Source organism: Lissotriton vulgaris, chromosome 1_1 (genome assembly GCF_964263255.1).
Source record: "Lissotriton vulgaris chromosome 1_1, aLisVul1.2, whole genome shotgun sequence".
NCBI classification, from domain to species: domain Eukaryota; kingdom Metazoa; phylum Chordata; class Amphibia; order Caudata; family Salamandridae; genus Lissotriton; species Lissotriton vulgaris.
In genome coordinates this window covers 163,306,874-163,332,340 of record NC_141685.1, presented here as the reverse complement: position 1 = coordinate 163,332,340, position 25,467 = coordinate 163,306,874, and the positions used below count along the sequence as shown (strand labels likewise).

Genomic DNA, 25,467 nt, shown 5'->3' with positions numbered 1-25,467 from the left:
ACAGAAGGAGAGAAAGAGAGCCTATTTACATATTTCTTTGTCTTTACATTTCCAATGGGAAGCAGCTAATCATACATATGTATGTTATGTTTACTTATCAAGTAGATACTATGTTGAATTTTCTAAGTTATTCTAATTTCAGATTTTTAAAACATTGCTTACCAAAGGTAGTGAATAGATGTCAACTGTTGATTTTAACGACCAATAGGTGCATTCACGGATGTAATGGTTCAGAGACGCAAAAGTGTGCAGGGATGGCCACCTAGTGTATAGAGAGGAATGTTCTTCTTACTCATACTGATATTTTATGGACATTATGATTGTCCCAGTATTCAACACTAAGGTTTCTACATACCGTGTCAATATGTTATTTGTACGTCCTTCGATTATTTGCTTCAATATGTTTAGCAACAACGGGTTCCTGGGATTGTTCAAGGTTTCTCAACCAGTCATTGTGGCGCTTGTAATCCCCCTTTGTAAAAGGATAAATAAATAAAGTCGTGTATAGACTTGTTTGCATTATATGTCCTACACATATTTATGTTAAAAGCATAGAGAAGGACTGAGCCACCAAACGTGTGTTGTTACCCATCACGTAATGATAAGGATCAGGAAATACCAGATGTAGGGTGCACTGCTCCTTCGTGCATCCATGGACAGTCCCAAGAGCCCAAGAAACCCGCGATCAAACAAGGGTCCCACCAGCGGCCACAGAGCATATTACGTGCTCCACAGCCGCCGGCGGGCGGACCCGCATCAAAACATGGGCAACCAAGCTCCAGGAGATCCCCGGGTGCACCAATTCGCACCGCCCTCAACTAGTATTTCACTGGTCATGTTTTCAATTCCAGAATGGCCGCGACTTACAAAACGATCATAAAATATAAGAAGCCCGTGCTCAAACAACCACTTATAAAAGTGGTCCAAATCAGTGGGAACACTCAGTGTTAACAGAGTTGTGTTCCAAGACATATCGCTTTGCTGTGAATCAAGCTCCGTTCGTAGTGACATTGGTTCTAATTTGTAACCCCGAACCTGCACATAAATGCACGTTAAAGTCAATTCTAGATAAAAAATAGAGTACCAAAGGAAGCAACTATTTAAACAGGACCGTTGGATTCCAAAGCAATAGGGACACCCAACAATGAAGCAAAGTGCTCCCAAGATTGGTTCTATTTCGTAATATATAATGCTCATGGCAAAGTTAAAGACTAGTCTACTATAAGTGGAGCCTGTTTTAAGTCAAAATACATCCCAACCCTTAAGGTCCTCACTTACTTAAAAATAGTGTCATCATCCTTCGCACGTCACCGCTTTCAGGAAAAGTCGATACACACTCATCTCAGTATCGCAGGTTTAAATATCCCGCAATTTGCACTCAGCTGTGATTGATCAACTTCCAAGTGGTAACGAGACCACTCGATTAGAGTCGCCATCTTGAAGTCGACATATATACATGTAGTACGATTAAGGCACACAAAATAGATGTCATTTAAAGAGGTTAAAGGGAACGGTTCATCAAGATTAAGTACTTTTCTAAGTTAGGAATCAAGGCATGTCCGTTGTATACAAAGGGAAATGAACGTGTAACTAAGTCCAATTTATAGCGCCGTTTTGGAACGGTCAATCATTCTCTGTATTAGGAAAAATAAGGAATAAGGAAAAATTCTTCAAAATGTATTGGCTCATTATTATTCACTGTGGAGTGCTGAACCATTGTGTTTTGTTTAGTATTGGTGTCGGTGGTGTCAGTTGGTGGGTTTCGGGCAAGGGTGGCGATTAGCTGGTCTTTGGTGACTTTTGCTCCAGCTGCAGCGTGGGGTCCGTTGTGTGTGGTGGTGCATGGTGGGTTTCTTGAAGGTGAAGTGGATGCAGCGGTGGTCGGTCCAGTCGAGTTTGGTGGTGTGGTTGAAGGTGACATAGTTGCTGGCGGACAAGATGCTGTTGAGCATGTGTCCGGCGGAGTGGGTGGGAGTCGTGACTAGCCGTTTGAGTCCGAGGTTGTCGAGGTTGTCGAGCAGGGTGGTAGAGCTGCTGTTGAGGTGGAAGTTCAGGTCTTCGAGGCGGATGTAGTCCGTGGATGCAAGGGCATGCGTGCTGACGAAGTCGGGGATGGAGTCGCTGCACTGTGGCCGGGGTGCCTGTTGGCGAGGGTTCCTCTGATGGTGGTATTGGGGTCGATGTGGATCTGGAAGTGCTGGTGTTTGGCGGCCCTGAGAGTGTCGGCGGTGCTGGTCAAGATTCTGAGGGTGTTCCTGTGGATGATGGTGATTCCTCCTCCTTATCTGTTGGTACGGTCCCTGCGGGTGATCTAGTAGCCGTCCGGGATGGCTATGGCGATGACGGGTGAAGGGGAGGGGTTCATCCAGGTCTCCGTCAGGTAGGTATTGTCCGTAGAGAATGAGTCAGGTAGGTCCCAGAGTGCAATGGCATGCTTGCGGAGCGGGTGTTGAGTAGTATGCATCTGAGGTGGTGGCGTATTGAAGGCTGGTGAAGCTGCAGCTCCGGCAGGAGAAGGATCCTTGGGTGCGCATTGGGGTGGCCAGGAAGCAGGTGTATAATCGATCGATGTTGAGTGCATGGAGGGTGCTGGTGTTGTAGTGGCGTTCGGGGGTTGCCAGGTGGTCTGGCGCTGGGTGCGGTCCAGCGCAGGCAGGTTTACATTTGGCATGCTTTCGGTACGGCCGCCATTAGAAGGGGAGGTGGGAGGGAATAGCAGGGGAGTAGCAGGGGACGCATCGGCGGGAAGGGGAGAGGAAGGCTGGAATGCTGGAGAGCTATAGAGCGAAAAATGGGGACAGAAGCAAAGAATACAAAAAAAAGGAATACAACAGTGGGCACAAAATAATACAGCAGCAGAATACAAAAAAGTAATACAACAGTGGGTAACAGATACCGCAAAAATTAATACAACAGCAGACAAATAACAGGGAAAAAGGAACAGAGCGAACACACAGATACTTACGGCTCACCACTGGGCCACCAGGGATGAGGGGAAGGTGGGAGCCTGCGGGTGGAGGAGGATCTTGAACTCGCAGCAGAAGCGAGATCAGGGACATGGGCACAGACAGGTAGAGCTGTGCGGCGTGGGGAGCGACCTGCCTGGATCAGGGTCAAGGGTCGCTCTTTTATCTCACTCTTGATTCATGGCTCTTTAATCCACCACTAGCCACTCTCGGCTCCTTTATCTCACTCTTGATTCCACCTCGTGGCTCTTTAATCCACCCCCAGACACTAACGGCGCCTTTATCTCGATCTTGATTCCACCTCATGGCTCTTTATTCCACCCCCAGACACTCTCGGCTCCTTTATCTCACTCTTGATTCCACCTCATGGGTCTTTAATCCACCGCAAGACACTCTCGGCTCCTTTATCTCACTCTTGATTCCACCTCGTGGCTCTTAAATCCACCCCCAGACACTCTCGGCTTCTTTATCTCACTCTTGATTCCACCTCATGGGTCTTTAATCCACCCCCAGACACTCTCGGCTCCTTTATCTCACTCTTGATTCCACCTCATGGCTCTTTAATCCACCCCCAGACAATCTCGGCACCTTCATCTCACTCTTGATTCCACCTCTTGGCTCTTTAGTCCACCACTGACACTCTCTTCATCTTTATCTCACTCCTGTAGGTCCCTGCATTCTCGCTTTGGCACTTTTTTCATCTTTCTCTTCCTCTTTCTTCCCGCTTGTGTGTTTTTCACTCCCTCGTTATGGGTCAAAGTCTGATGAGGGAAAATAAGTGCCGGCCTCCAAAACGAGAGTGCAGATGGGCCCCACCTGCGACCACCGGCTCAAATTAAGCTTTAATCAACATCTTACCCCTTGGTTGATAAATGAAAGAATTTAGGGCAATCGGGCGGGGTAAGGGGAAGAAGAAAAACAGGCAGGAAGGAGAAGAATGAAAGGAAAGAAAACACAAAAAAGAGAATGCTGAGGAAGAGAATACACGCGAGTCACTCCATGACCACATCTCCTCGACCCGCCACTGTGGACTTCAGATACAGCGAACGTCTGCGTCTTAGCTGTTGCTTCTTGCTCAAACGCAATGGAGGTCTCATGATCCTACGGGTGGGGTAATTTGGCCTGGCTCATGGTGGTCTAATGATCCTACGGGTGGATTCCTCCGGTCTTGCTCATGGTGGTCTCATGATCCTACGATGGGGGGGGGGGGGTAATCAGGTCTCGCTCATTGTGGTCTCATGATCCTACAGGTGGGTGGGATAATCTGCTAAATTCTGTGAATAGATTGAATCAAGTGTGATTGTTCGATCTTTGCTTTTTAACTGTATTTTCCAAATTGTCGAAGTCGTGTCAGCAAATGTCAAAACTGTACATTTCTGGTTAATGAACCGTTCGTGGAGAGCGGCGGCATCCACACAGTCAGAGTTGGTATTTTTCAGAAATCAGTCTACAGCGAAGCATTGTTTCTGGTTACCTGCTGTTCCCCCAGGTCCCTGGTCTACTAGTTTGGGCATACCTCTGTACTCTGGATAGCATCACTTTGTTTACTGTGCGGTAACATGGACTTCCCTCCTCCACACCTCCACTAAGCGCTATTGCATGGATTCAGAGGAAAGGAGGGATGGCCAGTTCAGATGTTCAGTGCTTCAGGGTCTTTAACAGCTTTATTTAGCACCGTAATGACTCTTGGTTTGGTTCCAGAACCATGCAAGTCTTCCATATCTATGGTGATTCACGAGAAAGGGGGGCAAGATGACCCCTCCAACTATCAGCTAATTTCCTTCCTAGACAACATCAGGAAAATCTTTGGGAAACTCTTACAGTCACGACTCGAGACCTGGACAGAGGAGAACTATATTCTCTTTAAACTTCAGGCCGGATCCTGAAAAGGCCAAAGTAGAATCGACCCGGCTCTGAGGTTGTACATGATCTGTATGAAGTACGTGTCCCTGGAAACTCCCCGCTCTTCGTGGTCTTTGGAGACCTAAAAATAGGATTCTATTCTGAAGCCGCTCCATCCTTCGGAGTCTTCTGGAGGAAGGAAGTTCCCAAGCAACTATTTGAGTATCCGAAAGGATCTGCCCCGCGGCAATCATTCCAGAGTAAGATTCAGTGTAAAAGGAGAATGCACAGAGAAGTTTGAAATAAACATTGGCGTTGGACAGGGTTGTGTACTTGCCCCAGCTTTATTCAACATTCACATCAATGGAACTGATTCTCTCAGGAATCTTGGTCTCCATGTTCCGATATTGGAGAAGGAGAATATTCCGATCCGCTGGTTGCAGATGATACAGTAATATTAGCGCATACTGAAAAATCAATGCATCAACTTTTGGAAGGCTTTGAGCTATTCTCTAAAGTACAGAAGTTAATAATCAATAAAGAGAAAAATATATGATCATTAATCCTAAATCAAAGTTATTGTTGACATTCAGGATTGATAGTAAACCAACTTAGCTAATTAAAACATGGCTACCTCGGCATACGAATGGATGACCATTTATATTGGAAAGCTCATCTGGCGAAGCCGGAAACAAACTTGTCGCCACGATTCTACATTTTGCTAACTCAAGCAGCAAGAGATCAATAAAACTAGCACTGACACATTCAAGACAAATGCACGGGTGGCCTGCTCTTATGGTGCTAACAGTGGGATTTTACGAAGGTTCACGCTGTTCAAAAACTGTGAAACATCTTCTTGTTACGTGTACTGATCCTGGGTTCTGGCACCCCAATGGCAGTATTAAGAGCTGAGCTGGGGTTCACCAGAGGATCTCTTCCCGTAAGACACCGGGTGCGAGTGTGGTCGACTCCAGCTCTTCCCTCATATAGAATGGAGCTGAAAGAACTGCGACGATGCAGGATTACAATAGTTTACCCTGGTTCGAGTACGTTACGAATGTTCTAACATACACTAGTTGAGTAGAGCAATAGAATAACCTGGAACTGATGAATAAGGCAACCATAGAACTGGTCTAAAAGAAATATTGGCCATTCATGTGGTGCCAGCAAGAAGCCAGGAAAGGCATCCTTCCGACTAATTACCAGAAAGTAAAATGTGAACCGTGCTGGGGGCCGCTCTTGGACCTGCTGTTCCCTCCTGAGAAAAGGGCTTTATATCTCATGTTCAGATTAGGGACTCTTCAGGTGGGGGCCTTTGCTAAATCATGGGTAAAGCCCCTGGAGGCGGATCTAACATGTGTACCAGTACATAAGGGGGCCCTTATTCATTTATGTGTTTTATGCTGCTGCGTGATATGTCGCTTAAAATCCAAAAGGTACTACCTATGTCCTCTTCTTCTAAAACGTAATCTGAGATGCTGCAGTGCAGCACTTTTCTTATGTTATAGAACTGATCGTATGGAGATTTGCCAGGCAGTTGCTTCGCATATGCAGACCTACTACAAACAGCAGCGAAGGAAGTGGGTGCAAACCATAAACCAACTGTAGTGATGGCTTTGCCATTTTCCGAGTTGTCTCTGGAGGCTGTGGTCATCCTTTGATATATCTGCCCTGATAAACTGGAGTGTGGCTCGACTCCGGTATTAAAGGCACTAGGGCAAAAAGGACGACCAGGAGCCCCTTATCGACTGGACAGAGCATCGAGAGGTATTGTTGCACATTTCTACTTGCACCTGCACTTTAGAAAATGCTCGCTTAGGTGTTGGACGTCTATTGGCCCATATCTAAGGGTTAATTTCCATCGGGCTGTCAGCAAAACTGTAATTATTTGGTCAAATCCTCGTTTTTGTAACATAATAGATAACGTATGTGCAGCAGGCTTGTGATCTTGTTTTATTTCTGTTTATAAGACAGCTTTCAGGCTTCCTATTAGGTTTACTTGCTCTGAGTAGGCAACAAGCAGACGGAGACGCCGGTATCTGCACCTTGGTACGCGCTTGTGAGCTGGGACACTTTGTAAGTTCTAATGACCGCTCTATCTAATTGATTGGTTTTAATAGTGATGTATGTCATCCGTTTAGACTTGCACTTCACGTCAGATCATGGATTATGCGCAAAGTGTAGTATTTATATGAACCGTGCTTAAGTCATTTTAAATTAACAAGAATTGTGATTGTTTTATTACGTGCTGTAAATATCAATGTTTTAGGCGTTATGGCATAAACCGCTGACAATAAACCTTTGCCATCAAGTACCACACATGCAGGAATGCTCAGTGGGTTGTGCGCTGCTAGATTTAACATGGATGTCTGTGGAAGCGTGTCCCTCCAGAAAGCAGAGTAGATCATACGGGGGTCAAGAAAGGTTTATTTAAGTATCACAGCTACAGAGACCCCATCCTTCATCAAGCTGAGACCGAATGTCAAATGTAGAGTATCATGACACAGGACGACACACCTTCTCCCCCTCACACATTCTAAACTTAAAGAAAATAAAAGGAGACTTAACTATGAATGCAAAGGATACAAAGAACATAAAAGAGAATGCATGTAGGATCTTTGAAGAACTCAACAAAGCGATTTCATAGGCAAAGAGAAAACTGTGGTGCATGGCAAATGGGGAAGAGCTCACTTTAATAAACACAACCGTGCAAAACATCGGGGAATACATTTCAAGTGAAGTGGCCCAGAGCTCCTTTCTCCTGCAACAGGGTCTTCCACCTCAGAGCCCGAATCAGGCTCACTCGTCTTTATTGCATTTTTGATAACCTTAAACGGAAGACTGAATTTGGATTTGGGAGACTTGATCTTGACCAATCTCCCACGTCGACCACTGTTCTCTTCACAGCCCTCCTTTTATCATACAAGATCTGTATTTTTTTCATCACCTCTTTCTCTCTTTCCAGTCCTCAATACTGCCCACTGTTAGACCTGGTAGCATTGGCATGAGACTCCCTTCAACTTCTAGTACTGCCATGTCGACTTGGTAAGTGCACCCACTGACCAGTCCCTAAACCTTTCCTTTTCTACACGGTAGCCACCCCTAAGGTAGGCCATAGGGCAGGGTGCATTGTATGTGAGCACTGTGCCATTGCTATTCAGTGCCACAGTGCAAGTGCTCCCTATGTTAATTTGATGTCATGGATTAATGACTCCATGATTGGCTTATTTGGTTTACATGTCAGACCGTAGTACAGTGCACTGCGTGTGCCCAGGGCCTGTAAGTCAAATGCTGCTGGTGGGCTTGCAGCACTGATTGTACCACCCAAAGAAACAGCTTGTAAAGTGTGTCTCAGGCCTGCCATTGCAGAGCCTGTATGCAGTCTAGTACTGCCATGTGGACTTGGTAAGTGCACCCACTCACAGAATTACGTTCATTATTTCTCACAGGGGTTCATTGGGCACATATACACAATAGTAAGCATGGTTATTTTGTCTCACTATCACTTGTGTCACCACTTTTTTTGTGGTTCTCGAAAAGGAGAACAAACACTGTTTTTTCCTTTCTTTTCTCTACTTCTTACACACTCAGAGAGAGAGTTACAGATGATGAGAAGTGGGTAAGCTGGCGATTGTTAGTCAGCAACCCCGTTGGCGGTTCTATCATGAGGTACTCTCTACCTTCTCTCACATTTTTTCACTGCTGGAAGGGGGGGGAGTCTGGATGGTAGCAGTTGTTGTTTTTAGTGAGACACTGTGACAAACAAGAGTAGTTGAACTGTACACACTCGAGTAGTTGAACTGTACACACTCGAGGGAATTGAGAAGAGTATTGAAAACCCTGGATTTGTTATTTACGTTAGGACTAAGTGTCTTTTAGGTGAGGCCTTATGTTGTTTATAAAGTGCACCGACAGACCAGTCTCTAAACCGTCCCTTTTCTACATGTTAGCCACCCATAAGGTAGGCCCTAGGGCAGGGTGCATTGTATGTGAAAGGTAGAATGTGCACTGGTGTGTGTAGCATGTCCTGGTAGTGAATTACAGCCAATTTTGTTTTTCACTACTGCAAGGCTACCTGTCCCCACAGGCCAGAATGACAGTTTGGTTATAACACCTTATAATCTTAATTATCCCAGGGAACATGGTAGAAACGCGAATTTAATATGCCTGAACTCAGAATGATAAAATACATCTTTTAGTGAAGTTGGTTTTAAACATTCTGTGTTTGAAACTACTACTTTTAGAAATAGGTATTTTCTTGCCTAACCATCCAAGCCTGCTTCTGCAAGGCTGTGTATTCCATGTCTGGTTTGTGAGTGACAGGGGTTGAGGGGGCTCCAGGAGACAGGGTGATTCAGCACTGGGCTGAATAAACCTATCTGCATGTAGAGTGGTGGGGGGAGTAGCACCTGGGCCTGAATAGGGCTGTGCCTGCCTTCCACAATGCTGGCTCCACCTCCTGTGGTGCGTCTGAAGACCCTGGCCCACACTGACAAAGGAAGAAGTTGTGCACTGGCAGGATGCACCCAGAACTGGTTAAGACTAGGTACAGATACTCTCTGCCTTCAGAGACAAAGGATTTGTGTGTATAAAAAGGGGGAACCAGACCCCAGAACTTTAGATCACTTCTGGGAATCAAGGAGAAGAACAAGAGAATAAGCAGGAGTTTTTGACTATCCCTATACCAGTGTGTTGTTTGCTGGGGATGGCCTGCAGTGGTTTCTTTATTGCCAAGGAAAGGAGAAAAGACTTTTATTGAAACTTTCCTCATCTTACAGAAAATCTCCAAGGTCTAGAATTTGAGCTTGCCTCCTGTCTGAAGTCTCAGGGATACAAAGACTTCACCCCATCTGCTTGCCTGCATCTGGAACTTGCTTTTCTGGCTGCTACAGAAGGAAATTGCAAAACCGACGCCGGCGAGCAAAGCCATAATCTGCATCGAAGCCGTGAGCGCTGCTCTGACTTACAACGTAGACCCGACGCCGGCCGCCGTGCCATATCGACGCCAACAAGCGACTTCATAACCTGCCACAAGCCCTGAGCACTGCACCGACTTTGTGACGTAGGCCCGATGCCAGCTGCTATGCTGCATCGTCTCCAAAGTCGACATCATTGTGGAGCCGATCCTCGACGTGGGTGGTCAAGAATCCATCAACATCGTGACATTGTACAGAACCTGGGTTTCGGCGCTATCGTAAGGAAACAACACCTCCCCTGCTTTGTGCAAGCATCGAGGACCTGACGCGTAGCCTCCCCTGAAGCAAGGAACCGACACAGCACAGCGGCAACTACGCTGCGAGCTGTCTTTGTTTTCACTTTTCCAAGGTACGGTTCGTGGGGGTCTGTTTTGACTACGCGCTCCAAGCCGCGCACCTCACGGTCGGCGCCGTACTTTGGGATTTCTTTGACCTCAACGTCGTGATAAGAACAGTTGGAGTTATCTGTTGCTAAAAACTGCGTTTAAGTGAATAACCTATTTTTGAGCTACTTCTACCATCTTATTTCTGCTTACAGTATTGTGGATTTTTGTTGTTTGAGTCTTGTGTTAAGTCTATATTAAGAATACTTATTTTTATAAAATCTGTGTGGTGTACATCTGTAGTGTTTTCCCTGTATTACTCTAAGTGTTCACAAATGCTTCACACACTGCCTCTGAGATAAACCTTCCTGCTCGTGCCAAGCTACCACAGGGTTGAGCAGGGGTTATTTTAGGAGTGTCACCCCCTTACTCTGTCTAGAATCAAGGGTCCCAATTTGGACAAAGGTGCAAGCCATTGCCGACTAGAGACCCCCAGTTCTAAAACCCACCTTTTCATCCACTAAGGTTCTTTTGGATATTACCCACAGCAGAGTGAACTCCATGTTGGGGACCCTTCCTTTAAATAAACGAAAGGGAGTTTCATCAGTGGACGAACAAGAAGTGAACCTATACTCGCTAATCTACTTCCTCATGGCCAACTCCCAACTTTCACCACAGACAACAGCTTGTTGCAGAGTCTCTTTAACAACCTTGACCTTTCCACCACTCCATTGCTTTGTGGATGGTACAGGGACGCCTTCTTATGCTTGATCCCCCTGGAACTCCGAAACTCTTCCATGACTAAGGTTGTGAACTGAACACCATTGTCTGACAAGAGTGTTAACTGGAAACCCTCACATTCAAATAACTCTTCTAGAAACTCAATCACTTCACCAGACTCAACGGAATAAATCACCTTTGATATCAGGCCAATGGGAAAACATATCAATACACACGATCAAATAGAGATCCTGAGTCTTCAACTTCACAGGTCCCAAAATATCTATAGAAGTGTCCACCACGGACCAGTAGCCTGTTCCCTAATAACCATGGGTTGAGTCCTGCACTTCAATATCCTGTCATAACACACACATTCAGCACATTCATGCACCAACCTCTCTACATGTACATCCATGGCAGGCCACCAATATTCTTACCTGATACTTTGCTTTGTCTTGGCAATGCCTATGTGCGAGGTGTGAGCACGCTTTACTAGCTTATCCCTTAGTGCAAGGGGTGCAACCAATTTACTACCACACACGAGGAGACCATCCTCGCCCGCCAGATCTTCCCTAACTTGCCAAAAGCCTTCGAGGACCTCCTCACAGTCCTTCTTCTCACACTAACCACCTGTGACCATGGTGAGGACTTTCTGCAAGTCTAAATCGATCATGTGATGTTCCCTCCACTCTCTCTCTGAAATCAACCCTTCGCTAATCACACACAAATGAATTCCTTCCTCCAATTATTCACCTCCAAACCTCTCAACATCATCTGTCGTTTCACACTCCATACCACGAGTTTTGACAGACAGTGTGCCAGAACTGTAGAGCCACAACCCACTTCCGTATCCTATGGGAGACAGAGTCAATGCCTTTCTTGGAGAATACCTCCCTAAGAGGTTTGTGGCCAGTACGAATTCTGAACCTTTTCCCCCACAAATCCTTTCTCAGCTTGCGCACTGGCCAGGAAAAACCCAGAGCTTCTTTCTCCACAACAGAACAGTTGCATTCAGCACCCCTCAAGGGCCAAGAGAGGAAAATAATTGTTTTAACCTCCCCATCAACCTTTTGCAAAATAACTGCTCCTAACCCCTTTGAGCTGGCATCAGTGATGAGATAAGATTCCTTTGTGGGGTCAAAACTTCCTAGACAAGGTGCTTTATTCAGATGTATCTTAATGCACTCAAACTCTTCCTCACAGCCCTTGGACCAAACAAATGTGCCTCCCTTCTTGAGGAGTAACCTCAAACAAGAGGTTTTCCCTGCAAAGTTCGGAACAAACTTGTGATAAAATTCAGCCATTCTTAGAAACTTTGCAAACTCTTCTTTGTTCAAAGGGTTGTGCAAATTACAAATGGTGCTTACCAATGAGTGTTTAGGTTTGATGCCTGCAGCGGACACAAAATGCCCAAGGTACTCTAATCCTTTGACATCAAATTTGCACTGGTCAGCAATAAGGGTGAGGTCAGCATCACATAACTTCTTCAATACTGACCTCAGCCTCCCATTATGTTCCTCAAGATCCACACCAAAGATGAGCACATCATCTTGGTACACCTTGACACCCTGAAGGTTTCCAAGAATGCCCTCCATCGCCCTCTGAAAAACTGAGGCCACAGAAATCAGTCGAAAGGCATTCTTAGAAACCTAAAGGTACCAAAGGGTGTTACCCAGGAGGTAAGGTCCTGGGAAGAGGAGTGAATGCTCTGAATGTTCTGAATAGGAGTGAAGGCTGGCCTGGTGATAGGCGGAGGTCAAGTCCAAGGAAGAAAAATACCTTGCCCACTCAAGAGAACACAGCATTTTAGTTATGTGGGTGAAAGCATAATGATCAACAATAACTGCTTTGTTGAGCTCCCTCAAGCTGACACAGAGCCTGGCCTCCCCATTGGCTTTGCGGGCCATCACAACAGGAGAGACCAACTCCGTTGCTTCAACTTCTTGAATGATAAACTTGGCTAAGAGATTGCCTAATTCAACTTTCATGCTCTCTCTTACTTACAGAGGTACATTTTTGACCTTAGCCCATTTTGGAACAGAGTTAAATTTGACCTTTATCCAAACACAGTCCACCAGCAAAGACCTTAAGGAATTCCTTGATCCAGTCTCAATTAGCATTACTAACAACCCTAACTGGTGGTAATTCGTTTAGGCAGACAGATCTCATTGGGATAAAGGCAGCTATGTAGATCACGTTGATGGAAGCAACTTATGAGAGAGTCCCGCTTCATCGACACATAGATTTTACCAGGGATGACTCTCCCCTTGAAGTCAATTGTGCCCCAGAAATAACCCAGCAACTCAATAGTCACCATACCTTAACCTTTTGGTCTAATGTCTGGCTTCAACATGGTGGCCTTGCTCAGCAGATTACACTCATAAAATGTTTTGGGGACTAGCGGTATCTTGGCCCCAAAGTCGAAGAGCAAGCTCACTGGAGCATCAGTGATCAAAACTAGCTCCTGAGGGCCATCTCTAGCATCCCCTGTGACAGGGAGAACATGGATTCCTTCCAAATCTTCTTCATAAAGATCAACTTCCTTGACTTTTTTATGCCCGTGGCCCGTTCTGCAGCTCTTTGAGACGTGACCTTTTCTCTCACAAGTTTTGCACATGGCCTTACAGCCTGGGCAGTCTTTAACCCGTTGACTGTGGTGCGAATTTCACCGCTGTGCGGGCATATTAATGAGTGGGTGGAGTTCGGACAGCCCCTAGTCGTTCTCCGCACATGCCCACTGTGACGTTAGGGGGCCGTCCGACGCACGCAACGGGTTAAAGTTGGCGATATGGACAGAGTTGCCACACCTGAAGCACTTCCTCTGAAAATTCTTTGTGTTAAACGGCTTTGAAGTAGTGTTCAATTTGGGTTTAACAAATCTATCCACCACCACCTTGACATTAATGTTCTCCTTTTTATCACCTGTACTGTCTTTGCGTATAATGTCAACACACACTTTTGAATGCCCATGACTTTTGGCTATGGTCAGCACTTCTTGAAGCGATGGTGTGTCTTTTTGCCACAGGGCATGTCTCGTTTTGTAGAGGGCGCATCCTAACATGAACTAATCTCTTAAGCGATCCTCTAAAGCGGCGGCAAAATTGCACGTGGAAACCAATTTGCGCAAGGATGTTATGTACTGTTTGACCGACTCATCCTGCCTTTGCATCCTTCTCCCGAAGTGATATAGTTCAAGGACAGTACTCACTTTGGGGAGGTGGTGCAAGTCCAACTTTTTGAAGCAGATCTCGTATTCATTAAGAGTGTCAGAGTCACTATCAGAGAGTTCAGGAAGGTGTTCAAAGAATTCTTGTCCCTCAGAGCCCAAACAATGCATTAACCATGAGGCTTTCCTCTGCAATTAAGGAAGTGCCACAGATACGAGCATAATGTGTGAAAACCTTCTTCCACTTCAGCCACGAGAGAGGAGGAACTCCTGGAGATGCCAACAAGAAGGGAGGGGCAGTGACATTACGTATGATGTACGTACAATGTTTTGACTTAGTTACTACTTAAGGGTGAACTTCAGTGATCTGCTTACAGTGAGCGATATCCACAAGCCTTATAAACTGTGCGCATCAGCGAAACAGCTTGCAATGTCAGCAATTAAAATTTAGGCCAATGAGCGCAATCCCAGAAACTTCATTTGCTGTACGCATCAGCGGAACCATCAGCCCGATTACTGATGGCACATATTTATACAGTGAGGAGTCACTTTAGTCTGGTGCTCAATTACATGTGTAGATGTGAGTCTGGTGATGCCTGATAACTGAAAGGCACATATTTGTTTACCTACAATTTCATATATGTCCGATTTATTATTCCTATTACAGTGCCTTCTACCTTGAGAAGGCCCGTCGTAGACCAGTGTGTGGACAAAACCCATGCAGACAAATCAAGGACAAAGGGATTGGGACATGGTCTAGGGACACTGACAACATATCCTACATCAAACCTAATGTTTAACTGATGGAGCGCTATGAGCGACCTGAAGCGTAATACTGAGAAAAAGTAATCTGGAGAATTGCTGCAAATTCAAGTAAATTAAAAAAAACTAATAAAGAACTACATAATCACAACTGTGTGACCCGGAAGGCGATTATTTCTCAAAATAGCCCTTCTTTGCGATCACCTTACAGTGCTCAAATTATCATCCGCGCTAGAATAAATGGGAGTTTGGGGTGTCTGGTCACAGAAGCTCATTTACATACAAAAGGGGGTGACAGCCTGTTCACAACGCACAGCACAACTTGTTTACGTAAAATGCTTGTACACAGGGTAAAGTCTTGTGTTTTTTTTCATTTTCTTTAATATATCCTGCACCTCGCTCTCTTCTTCTCTTTCTCTCATTTCATCATAAATTACTCAATTTCACTATTGCTTTATCAGCACGGCACAAGCCGGGGGGGGGGGGTAGCCACAGTTTAAGGGGTCCCCCCACTATTATCTAGAAACGGGACTCAGTTCCACCTAGATCCTTAGTCTGCAACTGGTAATTGTTACTTTGTGCCCCAGCACTGCAGACACAGGCCTCTGAGTGTTTGTTTGTGTGAGTGTTGCAAGAGAGGAACAGAGAACTTGACAAAATTAGCCCTTCTATTGCTTAATACATTGTAAATGTGAAACAGTTTGGGGCTTAAGGTCTGGATAAAGAATAACGTCAGGAAACAAACGTAAATTAAAAGCACATTTTATTTATTCACTGAAAACGGTTTAAAAATGTAATTTCCAAGTTCCACATCTCTGTTTAAAAATATTTACACTTTCAGTCAATTCCGAGTTTAGTTACAAACTGATAGTGGGAAACACATATGATGTATAAAAACTATAACCAAAACATTATTTTTACATTATTTTATATTTCTTGTTTTGAAACTGAGTCTGCTGCTTACAGTGGCTCAATTCTGGTAAAAAGTAGAGTTTGGCGAGTCACAAAATGAATAGGGAGAGCCAAGTCGGAGAGGAGCCAAGGGTCGCACTTAGTAATAAGGCCTGAATCACGAGCTGATCCATCAACCGATAACAGTGTGTAAAAGATGCAGCAAACGTTACTTAAAACAAGGTATATGCTCTTTTATATCTGAAAATAGGTTATTTCTTGAACACCTGTGCTTCGCTTTAGTTCATTACAGATACTGCAGTGGCATTTGTTAATAGTAATACATACATTTTACTAATGAAGCTTCCATCTCCAGAGCTCTGACAACATGTCCACTCTGGGTGTGTTGGGTTTATACGTTTTATCACTAATCTGACAAGTTAGCTGAAAATACACCTGTTAGTCCCAGTATTGTTCAGTGTTGCTTTTACAGGTAGTGTGATCAGGTGCGATTGAACGTTTTTCTTTGTATCTCTTCTTCACCAAATAAAAATCTTTTAATCCACATTGTGCTCGTCTCCCACTGTGTATCCTGGTACATCATGTCACTCTTCTATGTGTACGGAAGTGAACAATCACTGGAAACAAGCACTTTTATAATTCTGCAAATACTGTTATCTGTTTTTCTTCTTTACTGCTATTCAGGTCTTCTATCATTGGTATTTCAAAGTCCCACATAATTTGAATTTTATATTTTTCCGTAATTCATTCCTCTCACAATAACTGCACTGTTCTGCTCTTGTCTATGTCCTCAGATGGGTTAATATTATTTTTGATGCTCTTAAATTCTTTCCGGAATCTCTGCATCTCTAGCATTATTTCCATGTAAGTTAAATGAAGGAGTGTATTCACTGAGGGCTGTGTGGGATCGACAATTGACAAAAGGCCTTCTCACTTTCATTGCCCTTCTATGTTTTCCCCCTGTGTGTGTGTTCGCTGATGACTTTGAAGGTGTGATAACCGACTAAAGCACTTTGCTCATTCACTGCACTTGAATGGTATTTCCCCTGTGTATGTTCGCTGATGTCTCTGAAGGTGTGATAACCAACTAAAGTACTTTGCACATTCACTGCACTTGAATGGTTTTTCCCCCCGTGTGTATTCGCTGATGACTTTTTAGCTTTGATAATCGACTAAAGCTCTTCCCACATTCATTGCACTTGAATGGTTTTTCCCCTGTGTGTGTTCGCTGATGTCTTTGAAGGTGTGATAATTGACTAAAGCTCTTCACACATTCACTGCACTTGAATGGTTTTTCCCCTGTGTGTGTTCGCTGATGCCTTTGAAGGTGTGATAACAGACTAAAGCACTTTGCACATTCACTGCACTTGAATGGTTTTTCCCCTGTGTGTGTTCGCTGATGTCTCTGAAGGTGTGATAACCGACTAAAGCACTTTGTACATTCACTGCACTTGAATGGTTTTTCTCCTGTGTGTATTCGCTGATGACTTTTTAGTTTTGATAATTGACTAAAGCTCTTCCCACATTCATTGCACTTGAATGGTTTTTCCCCTGTGCGTGTTCGCTGATGACGCCTTAATGCTGAAGAGCTGCAAAGACTACTGTCACATTCACTGCACTTGAATGGTTTTTCCCCCGTGTGTGTTCGAATATGACTTTTTAGGTCTGATAACTGGCTAAAGCACTTTGCACATTCACTGCACTTGAATGGTTTTTCCCCTGTGTGTGTTCGCTGATGTCTTTGAAGGTGGGATAACAGACTAAAGCACTTTGCACATTCATTGCACTTGAATGGTTTTTCTCCTGTGTGAGTTCGCTGATGATACCTTAATGCTGAAGAGTCGCAAAAACTACTGTCACATTCACTACAATGATACGGTTTTTCCCCTGTGTGTGTTCGCTGATGTGTTTGAAAGCTTGATAATTGACTAAAGCTCTTCACACATTCACTGCACTTGAATGGCTTTTCTCCTGTGTGTGTTCGCTGATGCATTTGAAGGCTTGATAACTGACTAAAGCACTTTGTACATTCACTGCACTTGAATGGTTTTTCCCCCGTGTGTGTTCTCTGATGTCTTTGAAGGTGTGATACCCGACTAAAGCACTTTGTACATTCACAGCACTTGAATGGTTTTTCTCCTGTGTGAGTTCGCTGATGATACCTTAATGAAGACGAGACGCGAAAACTACTGTCACATTCACTACAATGATAGAGTTTTCCCCCGTGTGTGTTCGCTGATGTCTTTGAAGGCGTGATAACCGACTAAAGCTCTTCACACATTCACTGCATTTAAAAGGCTTTTCCACTATGTGTGTTTGCTGATGACTTTGAAGGTATGATAAATGACTAAAGCACTTTTCACATTCATTGCACTTGAATGTAAATGTAAATGTACATGTATTTATATAGCGCAAATCGCCCACATCGCAGGCATCTATGCGCTTGCTTAGGGAACCCGTCCTGGTATTCCCCTGTGAGATACCCCGGCAGGGTATCCACAAGGTGAAAGCCAGGCATCCCGCCGCGAGGGGCCGTTGTGGAGATTAAGCAAGCTATTGCCCAGAGTCGCAGAGTGTGAACCCGTGAGTCGAGTAGGCACCGGAGCGAGAATTATCGAGTCCGTGGAATTATTGAGCCCAACCCCCGTCGGGGCGGGGAATTGAACCCTGGTCCAGGGCCGATCTCAGCTTCCGGGTCTGCCGCCTCTAACCCCTGAGCCACACTTTTCTCCTGTGTGTGTTCGCTGATGTTTTCGAAGGCTTGATAACTCACTAAAGCACTTTGCACATTCACTGCACTTGAATGGTTTTTCCCCTGTGTGTATTCGCTGATGTCTTTGTAGCTCTGATAATCGACTAAAGCACTTTGCACATTCACTGCACTTGAATGGTTTTTGTCCTGTGTACGTGTGCTGATGAAGCTTGAGTAGTGATGACAAACTAAAGCTTGTGCTGCATGTGTATGATTCTTCTTTCTTGATTAGTGTCTCTGGGTCGGGTATATATTTGTCTACATCCCATGACTGCATTTCCTGATGGGCCAACATGGCTGATAAAGCACTTGTGTTTTTCTCACACATTTAATATGTGTGCAGTATTTTACACGTTTGATTTCTGTTTTAACAATAAAATGCAATAGCCACCAAATATTTGCCACACTCCTAATACGTAAAATGTGTCTTTGTAGGCGATTGTGCCTTTAGATTGGATTATGGCTATGCACGCTTGCGGGTAAAGATGTATCTTCCTTCTGGACGGTGCAAATTGGGACAGTCTGTTGTATTATAGATACAAGAACTCCTCTTTCCTTTACCCGTCAATTGTCAGGCTCCGCTCTGTTGTGCTTTTCTCTAGCTACTGTGGTTTAGCCAGAAAGAGTTTACAATTCTCCTAGAGCACGGAATGATGGCTTGTCATCAATTTAGAAAACAGAGCACTGTGGTTATCACATCATACCGATCCCATGATCAAAGCTGGTGTTAGGCACTTGTTTATACAGGAGGTGGTTTGTTATTATTGTTGCCTTAATTTTCCTAAGGTCATTTCTTCGTCTTGTGGCGTGGAGGTGCACAGCTCAGACTCTTACAATCACTGAACTGCCCTTGATACTTCATCCAGGATCTGTCAGTTTGTGTGCAGGTTCCCCTGTCGCCGACTGCGCTGATGTTTTCCTGAATACTGTAGCTCAATATTACTGCTATTATTGAAGATTTACAGCATTAGCTTCATTATAGATGGTCATTTCATACATTCAAGGCTTGTTTTCTGTTGGATGTAAAGATATTTAAAATTACTGAATTGAAACATAATGGAATGAGAATTCACAATATTTAACTGGTTGTAAAAGACATTTCGGGGGAGATTTAGCAAATCTCCACACATTGCAGCGCAGCCCCCCCCCCCGCGCGAGGCTGCGCTGCGTGGCTCGGCGCGGCAGGAAGAGAACAGGAGAGCACCATATTTTCAAAGATATGGCTCTCTCCCTCACTTCCCTTGCGTCGGCACTGATTACAGCGGCCCTGCATCAAGCACACACCTTAGCACCAGAGCGCTAGGGTGTGTATGTGTGAGTCCAGCATCGGTTTTGTACAGGAAGGACACCCTAGGTTTCCTCCTTCAGACCGATGCGTCTGATCAAGGTTTGGGGGCTGTTCTGTCCCAACGCGACCACAATGGGGACGAACGACCCATCCTGTTTCTAAGCCGCAAGTTGTTTCCAAGGGAGATGAACTACGCGGTGGTAGAAAAAAAGGCGCTGGCCATTAAATGGGCAATAGAAAGCCTCCGCTACTATCTAGATGGATGGGAATTCATCCTGTATACCGATCACGCCCCATTGGAATGGATGGCCTGCAACAAAGGACATAATGACCGGGTGTTATGTTGGTTTTTGTCCCTCCAACCCTATAGATTCAAGACATTGCACCGGAAAGGCGTTGAACAGGGTAACGCCGACTACCTATCCAGATACCCTCACCCTGCACCCCGAACAGGAAGGACAGCTAGGGGAAGGGGATGTGAACAGACGGCAGTCCCTACCTTGAGTGACCCGACGCTTCCCTCGAGGTCCAGAGCCTCGCGGACCGATCCGACGACGTCCCTGGCAACCCGGACACCATTGTTTTCTTCCTCATTGCAGGACCCAATCCGGAAGGACGGAAAACCGGAAGGACTCCCGAGTGACCCTGGAAGTCCCACCCCCTACCCGGCGACGGATGAAGGAAAGGAAGGAAACGATGGCGGCGGTGTGTGCAGAGAGTTCGACTCGTGGCAGAAGACGGACGGCGGCACCCCTGTGGAGCGGAACGAAGAAGGAGATGAGGACGAGGTCTGGAGGGAGGACTGGTGGAGTCCTGTGGAGGACGCTGGAGAGCGGCCGTAGCTCGCGGGACAGCTACGGCGGGGGCATTTGAGTAACAAACCCCTCCTGTGTAATTAGTCTGTGAATAACCCTAGTGTAAACTGCCCCACAACCCCCTCTGGGACTTACTGACCACTGTATATATTATAAAGCCACCCTGACCACTGTATTTAGCGTAAAGCAATTCTTCACGATCACCGGCACCTGTATGATACGCCTTGCACTGACTCTATCCTCCAACACCCTCCTCTTCTTCCCGACCGTATACTCCCCTCCCCACCTCCCTCACTGTCCGCTTCTTCTTACGCACTCCCGGTGTCGGTATTAGGTACCCGTACCGTTTGGAACGGTCAGACTAACGGCCCTTTTTTTCTCTCTCTCCTTGCCCGCCTCCGAGGAACCCCCACCCGGGGAAGGAGCCGGATCGCCCTGGTGGACGACGCCCCACTCTACGTCCACCCGTGTTACCAACCACATCCTGGAGCCATCATTGGGACCTTCAACCAAGGACCTTCCGTGTCGGGGCTACCCCTACCAGACTGTTGTCTATCCTTGACTTTGTACATAACCAAATAAACAGACATAGCCCACTATATACGGCCTCCACGCCTGTTTTTCTGGCCCGCACTCGCCCCACGACAACAGTGCTTAATCAGGATGGGAGTTGCCTACAGTGCAAATTTTTTTTTCTCTTATGATGTGTAAATAATGGATGTTTCCTTCTGGCTCTGCCAAATAAAAAAAAAAAAAAATAAAAAAAAAAACACAGGCCAGGCACTAGAAGAGTCTGATGCAAACAATGCAATAACACGGGCCCGGCACTAGAAAAATCTGATGAAAATAATGCAATAACATAGGCCAAGCATTATGAGAATCTGATGCAAACAGTGCAATTACACCGGCCGGGCATTAGGAGAGTCTGATATAAACAATGCAATAACACGGGCCAAGCACTAAGAGAATCTGATATAAACAATGCAATAACACGGACCAGGCACTTGGATTTAAGCAAATAATGCAATACCAGAGGCCAAGCACTAGGAGAATCTGATGTACACAATGCAATAACAGAGGCAAGGACCCCTGGACTTGCCCCCACTGCCCACACTGCCTGTGCATTTACACCTGTGACCCCTGGACTCGCCCCCACTGCCCACGCCGCCTGTGCATTTACACCTGTGACCCCTGGACTCGCCCCTACCTGCCCACGCTGCCTGTGCATTTACACCCGTGACCCCTGGACTCGCCCCCACGCTGCCTGTGCATTTATACCCATAAACTCTGGACTCGCCCCCACTGCCCACGCTGCCTGTGCATTTATACCTGTGACCCCTGGACTCGCCCCCACTGCCCACGCTGCCCTTGCATTTACACCCGTGACCCCTGGACTCGCCCCCACTGCCCAAGCTGCCTGTGCATTTACACCCGTGACCCCTGGACTCGCCCCCAAGCTGCCTGTGCATTTACACCTATGACCCCTGGACTCGCCCCCACGCTGCCTGTGCATTTACACCTATGACCCCTGGACTCGCCCCCACGCTACCTGTGCATTTACACCTATGACCCCTGGACTCACCCCCATGCTGCCTGTGTATTTACACCTATGACCCCTGGACTCGCCCCCACGTTGCCTGTGCATTTATACCTGTGACCCCTGGACTCGCCCCCATGCTGCCTGTGCATTTACACCTGCGACCCCTGGACTCACCCCTACGCTGCCTGTGCATTTACACCCATGACCCCTGGACTCGCCCCCACGCTGCCTGTGCATTTACACCTGTGACCCCTGGACTCGCCCCCACGCTGCCTGTGCATTTACACCTGTGTCCCCTGGACTCACCCCTACGCTGCCTGTGCATTTACACCCATGACCCCTGGACTCGCCCCCACTGCTCATACTGCCTGCGCATTTACACCCATGACCCCTGGACTCGACCCCACGCTGCCTGTGCATTTACACCTGTGACCTCTGGACTCTCCCCCAAGCTTCCTGTGAATTTAAACCTGTGGCCCCTGGACTCGCCCCACCTGCCAATGCTGCCTGTGCATTTACACCCGTGACCCCTGGACTCGCCTCCACTGCCCACGCTGCCTGTGCATTTACACCAATGACCCCTGGACTCACCCCCACTGCCCACGCTGCCTGTGCATTTACACTTGTGACCCCTGGACTCGGCCCCACTGCCCACTCTGCCTGTGCATTTACACCTGTGACCTCTGGATTTGCCCCCACTGCCCACGCTGCCTGTGCATTTACACCTGTGACCTCTGGATTTGCCCCCACTGCCCTCGCTGCCAGTGCATTTACACCTGTGACCCCTGGACTCGCCCCCACTACCCACGCTGCCTGTGCATTTACACCAGTGACCCCTGGACTCGCCCCCACTGCCCACGCTGCCTGTGCATTTACACCCGTGACCCCTGGACTCGCCCCCACGCTGCCTGTGCATTTACACCCGTGACCCCTGTACTCACCCCCACTACCCACGCTGCCTGTGCATTTACACCTGTGACCCTTGGACTCGCCCCCACTGCCCACGCTGCCAGTGCATTTACACCCGTGACCCCTGGACTCGCCCCCTCTGCCCCCGCTGCCTGTGCATGTACACTTGTGACCCCTGGACTCGCCCCCACTGCCCACGCTGCCCTTGCATTTACACCTGTGACCCTTGGACTCGCCCACGCTGCCTGTGCATTTACACCCATGACCCCTGGACTAGCCCCCATGCTGCCTGTGCATTTACATCTGTGACCTCTGGACCCACCCCACCTGCCCACGCTGCCTGTGCATTTACACCCGTGACATCTTGACTCGCCTTCACTGCCCATGCTGCTTGTGCATTTACACCTGTGACCCCTGGACACGCCCCCAACGCCCACGCTGCCTGTGCATTTACACCCATGATCCCTGGACTCGCCCCACCTGCCCACGCTGCCAGTGCATTTACACCCGTGACCTCTGGACTCTCCCCACGCTGCCTTTGCATTTACACCCATGACCTCTTGACTTGCCCCCACTGCCCACGCTGCCTGTGCATTTACACCCATGACCCTTGGACTCGCCCCACTGCCTACGCTGCCTGCGCATTTACACCTATGACCCCTGGTCTCGCCCCCACTGCCCATGCTGCCTGTGCGTTTACATCCGTGACCCCTGGCCTCACCCCCACTGCCCAAGCTGCCTATGCATTTACACCTGTGACCCCTGGACTCGCCCCCACTGCCCATGCTGCCTGTGCATTTACTCCCCTGACCCCTGGACTCGCCCCCACTGCCCATGCTGCCTGTGCGTTTACATCCATGACCCCTGACCTCGCCCCCACTGCCCACGCTGCCTATGCATTTACACCATTGACCCCTGGACTTGCCCCCACTGCCCACGCTCCTGTGCATTTACACCCGTGACCCCTGGACTCGCCCCCACTGCCCACGCTGCCTGTGCATTTACACCTGTGACCACTGGACTTGCCCCCACTGCCCACAATGCCTGTGCATTTACACCGGTGACCCCCTGGACTCGCCCCCACTGCCCACGCATTTACACCGGTGACCCCTGGACTCGTCCCCACTGCCTGTGCATTTACACCTGTGACCCCTGGACTCGCCCCCACTGCCCCCGCTGCCTGTGCATTTACACCGGTGACCCCTGGACTCGCCCTCACTGCCTGTGCATTTACATCCGTGACCCCTGGACTCGCCCCCACTGCTCAGGCTGCCTGTGCATTTACACCCGTGACCCCTGGACTCACCCCCACTGCCTGTGCATTTACACCTTTGACCCCTGGACTCGCCCCCACTGCCCACGCTGCCTGTGCATTTACACCCGTGACCCCTGTACTCACCCCCACTACCCACGCTGCCTGTGCATTTACACCTGTGACCCTTGGACTCGCCCCCACTGCCCACGCTGCCAGTGCATTTACACCCGTGACCCCTGGACTCGCCCCCTCTGCCCCCGCTGCCTGTGCATGTACACTTGTGACCCCTGGACTCGCCCCCACTGCCCACGCTGCCCTTGCATTTACACCTGTGACCCTTGGACTCGCCCACGCTGCCTGTGCATTTACACCCATGACCCCTGGACTAGCCCCCATGCTGCCTGTGCATTTACATCTGTGACCTCTGGACCCACCCCACCTGCCCACGCTGCCTGTGCATTTACACCCGTGACATCTTGACTCGCCTTCACTGCCCATGCTGCTTGTGCATTTACACCTGTGACCCCTGGACACGCCCCCAACGCCCACGCTGCCTGTGCATTTACACCCATGATCCCTGGACTCGCCCCACCTGCCCACGCTGCCAGTGCATTTACACCCGTGACCTCTGGACTCTCCCCACGCTGCCTTTGCATTTACACCCATGACCTCTTGACTTGCCCCCACTGCCCACGCTGCCTGTGCATTTACACCCATGACCCTTGGACTCGCCCCACTGCCTACGCTGCCTGCGCATTTACACCTATGACCCCTGGTCTCGCCCCCACTGCCCATGCTGCCTGTGCGTTTACATCCGTGACCCCTGGCCTCACCCCCACTGCCCAAGCTGCCTATGCATTTACACCTGTGACCCCTGGACTCGCCCCCACTGCCCATGCTGCCTGTGCATTTACTCCCCTGACCCCTGGACTCGCCCCCACTGCCCATGCTGCCTGTGCGTTTACATCCATGACCCCTGACCTCGCCCCCACTGCCCACGCTGCCTATGCATTTACACCATTGACCCCTGGACTTGCCCCCACTGCCCACGCTCCTGTGCATTTACACCCGTGACCCCTGGACTCGCCCCCACTGCCCACGCTGCCTGTGCATTTACACCTGTGACCACTGGACTTGCCCCCACTGCCCACAATGCCTGTGCATTTACACCGGTGACCCCCTGGACTCGCCCCCACTGCCCACGCATTTACACCGGTGACCCCTGGACTCGTCCCCACTGC

The 25,467-nt window shown here is 47.8% G+C and overlaps 1 pseudogene; it reads right to left on the bottom strand.

Annotated features, from left to right (window-relative positions):
• Positions 1–16,839: 16,839 nt before the first annotated feature.
• Positions 16,840–25,467, bottom strand: part of LOC147737982 (uncharacterized) — a 69,252-nt pseudogene continuing 60,624 nt past the window's right edge.